Below are 5,833 nucleotides of genomic sequence, written 5' to 3'. Positions count from 1 at the left end.
AGCAACATAAGGTTATGTTCTCACAGCTGCAGCATATCCTCTATATTAGCACTAAAAATCCCTACAGTTCCCCCTTTTTCTTTAAACAAAGCAGACACAGTTTGAGCCATTAAGCTGCAAAAACATTGAACCAGACATGGCAGAAAAATACACACTCCTGGAAGCAGAAAGACAACGGGTGCCAACCATTGTACAATTTACATAAGCTGATTCTGGGGGGGCTTTGGGAGGGCACCTGCCCTTCAACACCAGGACTGCAGAGAACTGGGAAGCTTTACTGGGAGCACTGGGAGCAGCAGGCGGCTGGTGTGAGAACAAAAGCAGGGCTGGGAGGGACACACGAACCCCCAAACTCCGGGTGGGGATGGATTGGGGGGTCCCGGCTGGGGCCGAGGCCACGGGGAGGGGCTGCGGCCACCACCGGCTCAGGAGCTCTGTGGAGAGAGAAAAAGGGGTGACAGCGGGCTGGGGAGGCAGGGAGGAAAACACAGTCTGGGGAAGGGGGGACACGACCCCCAGGGATCCCCCTTTACCTTCTCTCGCAGGTAGAAGCCGAGCCCCAGTGCCAGGAAGACGAAACCCAACACGAAGCCCCCGACCCCCACCAGGATCTTGGTATGGACGGTGTCCTGTGGCATCTCTGGCAGGAGCTGGGGGCGTTAAGACCCCCAAAACCTCCCAGAGACCACCCGGGACCCCCTGAAAACCCCGTCCTGGTCTCCCCCAGCCCACCCAACACCCTCTGAAACCTCCTGCCAGTCCCTTCTCAGCTCCACAGGGATTCCACGAAGCCCCTCCCATCCCCTTTAGGACCCTCCAAGCCCCCTCCCATCATCCCCAGGACCCTGTGAACCCCTCCCAGTTGCTTCCCAGCACTCCCAGGATTTCCCCAACCTCCTCCCAGTCACTCCAAGGCCCCCCCTCAGTCTCCCTGCCATCCTACCCAGGCTCCCCCAAACTCCCTCCCAGTCATCCCCACGACTCCCAACAGCCCCTCTCAGCCCTCCCAGGACCACCCAACCTCCTCCTCAGCCTCTCCATGACCACCAATCTCTCTCCCAGTCTCCCCAGTGCTCTCCCAGCCCCCTGGCCCCCCTGCCAGTGTCCCCCCATGCTGGGGGGGCCGGGCCGTACCCCAGTGCCGGCTGAGGGGGTGCTCCAGGCTGACGTGCTCCACCTGGCAGGTGTAGGTGATCCCATGCCGGGGGGGGATTTCCAGCATCACCAGCACCTGGTAGGTCCAGTCCCCGTTGGGGACCACGTCGGTGGCCACCACGTGCTCCGGCAGCTCCTGCCCATCCTGGAACCACCTCACCTGCGCCGGGCAGGGTAGAAATCCATCACGGAGCAGAGCAGGGGCTGGGGCCGGGCTGGGACTCGACAGCACCAGCGAGATGGACACGCTGGGGGCACTGGGAGAGACGGGGGAGACACTGGGCTGAGCTGGGGGGCACTGAGAGAGGGGAGAGGGCTAGTAGGGCATTGGTAGGGATTTGGTTGACAATGGGAGGGACTGGGATGGCACTGAGGGGGACTGGGAATGGACTGGGGTAGAAGGGGATTGGCTGGAGGGGTCACGGGAGAGAGAGGTGGGAGATGTGGGAGTGAACTGAGAACCACTGGGAATGGAGTGAGAGGGTCTGGAAATGAGTGGGAGGGACTGGGAAGGACTGAAATGGGCTGGGAAGAACTCGATCGGGACTGGGAGGCTGTCTTGGAGAGGGAACTCTGCGCTGTTGAGTCATCAGAACGACGCGCTCTGATTGGCTTAGGGGCGGGAGAGCGGTGGCACCAGCGGGGCGGAGACGCGGGGGAGCCCTGGGAGAGACTGGGATGGACTGGGGACACTGGGAGAAACTAAGATGGATCGAAATATAATGAGGGGCACTGGGAAAGAGTGGCATGGATTCGGGGGCACTGGTATGGGGAAAAAGACGACGAGGATGGGCAAAGGGAGGGCTGAGGGGTCTGGGGTGAATCCCAGGGAGGGTTTCAGGGTCTCCAGGGTCGTTCCCGGGGCAGGAGAATTCCCGAGGGGACCCGCTCTGCCCCGCGCTCACCTCTGCGGTTCACAAGGAACGGGATGAACCCCTTGTAGCTGTTCCAGCGCAACCAGTCCACCGCAGCCCGTCTGTCCTCCAGCAAGTCCTGTTGGCTGTTCCAGTACCTGGCCTGGATCTCCCCCTGCGGGGTGTCCCCCACAAAGACCCCCACATCGCTGTCGATGTGCACGAACTGCTGCCGGTTGTAGATGTACCTCTCCACGTACCTCACCCGCTCGGTGCCGTTGATGAAGTAACACTCGAACTTAAACATCTCCTGGAACACCCCTGTGTGTGTAGGACACGGGTCAGGGGCTGCCCGGTCCCCACCCTCATCATCCCTCAGCCCCCCACAGCAGGTGGGGAGCTGAGGGGGCCACCCTGGACCCTCCTTTCCCACCTCCCTCTACCCCACGGCCGCCGCAGCACCGGCTCTTTGTTGGGGACAACCCCCCCATCAGCCCCCCGGGGATGGACAGGGGGGTTGGGGACCCCCCAGTGTGGATCCGACCCTACCCCCGAGCCCCAGGGAACCGCTGCAGGGCTCCAGTGATGGGGGACACCGCGGGACCCCCATGGTACCCCTCTTCCCGCTCTCCCACTCTCCTTTCCCCCCCTCTCCCACCCCTTTCCCACCGTCCTCACAATCCCCAGACCCCCTCCGCGCTCGATTTGAGGCTCCCACTCCCCTCCCACTAATTCTGGGGGTTCTAACCCCCCTCGCTCTCACTTTTGTGGCTCCCATCCCCACTTTTCTCTCCGCTTTCCTCCCTTCCCACCCCCCTCCCCTCCCCGCTCACCCGAGAGCTCCTCGCCCGCAGCCGGGGGGGCTCCCAGCACCACCAGTACCACCAGTACGGCCCCAGCTCCCCGTACACGCTCCATCCCCAGCTCCGGGCAGGTGCTGACACTCCAAAACCAGCGGGACGAAGCCGATTTTGAGGTGTTTGGGAGGCACTTTGACCGGCTGAGGGTAAGGTTCGACAACCGTTTTGCGGCGCGTCTTCCCGGCAACTGATGAGTCATTAGCAAGGCGCGCTCTGATTAGTCGCAGTTCGCGTCAGCGTTTTTTGATTGGCTGGGGCCGTTCGGGGCGCTGCAGTGAGGGGATGGTGGTTCTAGGGGGTCCGTGGGGTGCGGGGAAGTGGGAGCTCAGGGGAACCAACAAATAGGCGTCCAGGGGTCCCGCAGCTCTGCTGAACCCAAAAACGGCGATCCGGCTGTCCCGGAGCTCCGACGGGCCCCCAGAATCGAGTGGAGGGCGTTCTCTGATTGGCTGAGCTCGGTGAGGGCTCAGTCTGGGCCGGATCTGCCCAGCAACTGATGACGCACGTCAGAGATCGCTCCCATTGGCTGCTTCTGCATGCACTGACTCTGCCCGTGGCTTGGGGGGGTCCAAGGTGGGTTTTGGAGGGTTCCGGATTGCTGGAGTTTGGATTTTGAGTGCCCTGGATATGTGGGATTTTGGGGCGCTGACGTTGCCCAAACCCCCTCCCATTCCCAGGATTTTCGGAGCCCCCCCCCCCCAATATCCCCCAATAATCAGGACTGCACAGAACTGGGAAGCTTTACTGGGAGCACTGGGAGCAGCAGGCGGCTGGTGTGAGAGCAAAAGCAGGGCCGGGGGGGACACACGACCCCCCCAAACTCTGGGCGGGGATGGACTGGGGGGTCCCGGCTGGGCCCGAGGCCACGGGGAGGGGCTGCGGCCACCGCCGGCTCAGGAGCTCTGTGGGGAGAGAAAAAGGGGTGACAGCGGGCTGGGGGGGCACACACGGTGTGGGGAAGGGGGAACACGACCCCCGGGGACCCCCCTTTCCCTTCTCCCGCAGGTAGAAGCCGAGCCCCAGCGCCAGGAAGACAAAACCCAACACGAAACCCCCAACCCCCACCAGGATCTTGCTGTGGACGGTGTCCTGTGGCATCACTGGGGGGAGCTGGGGGGGTCAGGACCCCCCAAACCTCCCATAGACCACCTGGGACCACCCGAAAATCCCATCCTTATCTCCCCCAGCCCATCCAGGATCCTCTGAAACCTCCTGCCAGTCCCTTCCCAGCCCCTCGGGGATCCCACAGCGCCTCTCCCATCCCATTTAGGACCCTCCAACCCCCCTCCCATCACCCCCAGGACCCCCTAAACCCTTCCCAGTCCCTTCCCAGACCCCTCAGCACTTCCCCAACCCCACTCCAGTCTCCCCAAGCTCCCCTCAACCTCCCTCCCATCCCAACCAGGCTCCCCTAAACTCCCTCCCAGTCGCCCCCACAACTCCCCACAGCCCCTCTCAGCCCTCTCAGGACCACCCAACCTCCTCCTCAGCCTCTCCATCACCCCCCAAAGTGCCTCCCAGTGTCCCCAGTGCTCCCCCAGCCCCCTGGCCCCCCTGCCAGTGTCCCCCCATGCTGGGGGGGCCGGGCCGTACCCCAGTGCCGGCTGAGGGGGTGCTCCAGGCTGACGTGCTCCACCTGGCAGGTGTAGATGACCCCGCGCCGGGGGGGGATTTCCAGCATCACCAGCTCCTGGTAGGTCCAGTCCCCGTTGGGGACCACGTCGGTGGCCACCACATGCTCTGGCAGCTCCTGCCCATCCTGGAACCACCTCACCTGCACCGGCGCAGGGTAGAAATCCACCACGGAGCAGAGCAGGGGCTGGGGCCGGGCTGGGAGCTCGACGGCACCAGCGAGATGGACACGGTGGGGGGCACTGGGAGAGACAGAGGAGGTCTTACAGGACATGGGTAGGGATTGGGGTGGCACTGGGAGGGACTGGGATGGCACTGGGAGGGAGTGGGATGGCACTGGGAGGGACTGGGATGGCATTGGGAGGGACTGGGAATAGACTGGGTTAGAAGGGGATGGTCTGGGGGGGCACTGGGGAGGGAGTTGGGAGATGTGGGAGTGAACTGAGAACGACTGGGAATGGAATGAGGGTGTGGGATTGAGTGGGAGGGACTGGGATGGAATGGGATGGACTGGAGGGCACTGGGAAAAACTGGGATGGATCGCAATGCAATGAGGGGCAAAGGGAGAGACTGGGATGGATTCGGGGACACTGGGAGGGGGCACAAGGCCACGAGGATGGGCAAAGGGAGGGCTGAGGGGTCAGGGCTGATTCCCAGGGAGGGTTTGAGGGCCTCCAGGGTCATTCCCGGGGCAGGGGAATTCCCGAGGCGACCCGCTCTGCCCCCACTCACCTCTGCGGTTCACAAGGAACAGGGTGAACCTCTCGAAGTTATACCGGCAATACCAGTCCACCACAGCCTGTCTGTCCTCCAGATATTCCTGTTTGCTGTTCCAGCACCTGGCCACCTTCTCCCCAAACGGGGTGTCCCCCACGAAGACCCCCACATCGCTGTCGAAGTGGGCGAACTGCTGCCGGTTGCAGATGTACCTCTCCACGAACCTCACCTGCTCGGTGCCATTCATGAAGTAACACTCGCTGGTAGACAACTCCTGGAACACCCCTGTGTGTGCAGGACATGGGACAGGGAGTGCCCCCACCATCATCCTCCAGCCCCCCACAGCAGGTCGGGAGCTCAGGGAACCACCTCGGACCCCCCTTTCCCACCCCCCTCTGCCCCACGGCCGCCGCAGCACCGGCTCTTGGCTGGGGGGGAACCCCTCATCAGCCCCCCATGTGTGGACAGGGGGTTTGGGGACCCCCCCAGTGCGGATCCGACCCCACTCAGAGCCCCAGGGAACCGCTGCAGGGCTCCAGTGCTGGCGGACACCGAGGGACCCCCATGGCACCCCTCTTCCTGCTCTCCCACCCCACTTCTCCCCCCTCTCCCACC

At 63.4% G+C, this 5,833-nt stretch overlaps 2 pseudogenes; both read right to left on the bottom strand.

Annotated features, from left to right (window-relative positions):
- Positions 1-345: 345 nt before the first annotated feature.
- LOC114072626 lies at positions 346-2,946 on the bottom strand (annotated as a pseudogene).
- A 140-nt stretch (positions 2,947-3,086) lies between these two features.
- On the bottom strand, positions 3,087-5,503 carry LOC114072625 (annotated as a pseudogene).
- Between the last annotated feature and the right edge of the window lie 330 nt (positions 5,504-5,833).

This window comes from Empidonax traillii, unplaced genomic scaffold (assembly GCF_003031625.1).
Source record: "Empidonax traillii isolate 1590-97213 ecotype Southwest subspecies unplaced genomic scaffold, ASM303162v1 scaffold3610:size12057, whole genome shotgun sequence".
NCBI lineage: Eukaryota > Metazoa > Chordata > Aves > Passeriformes > Tyrannidae > Empidonax > Empidonax traillii.
Note: the sequence above shows the minus strand (reverse complement) of the source record. Positions and strands in the feature narration are given on the sequence as shown.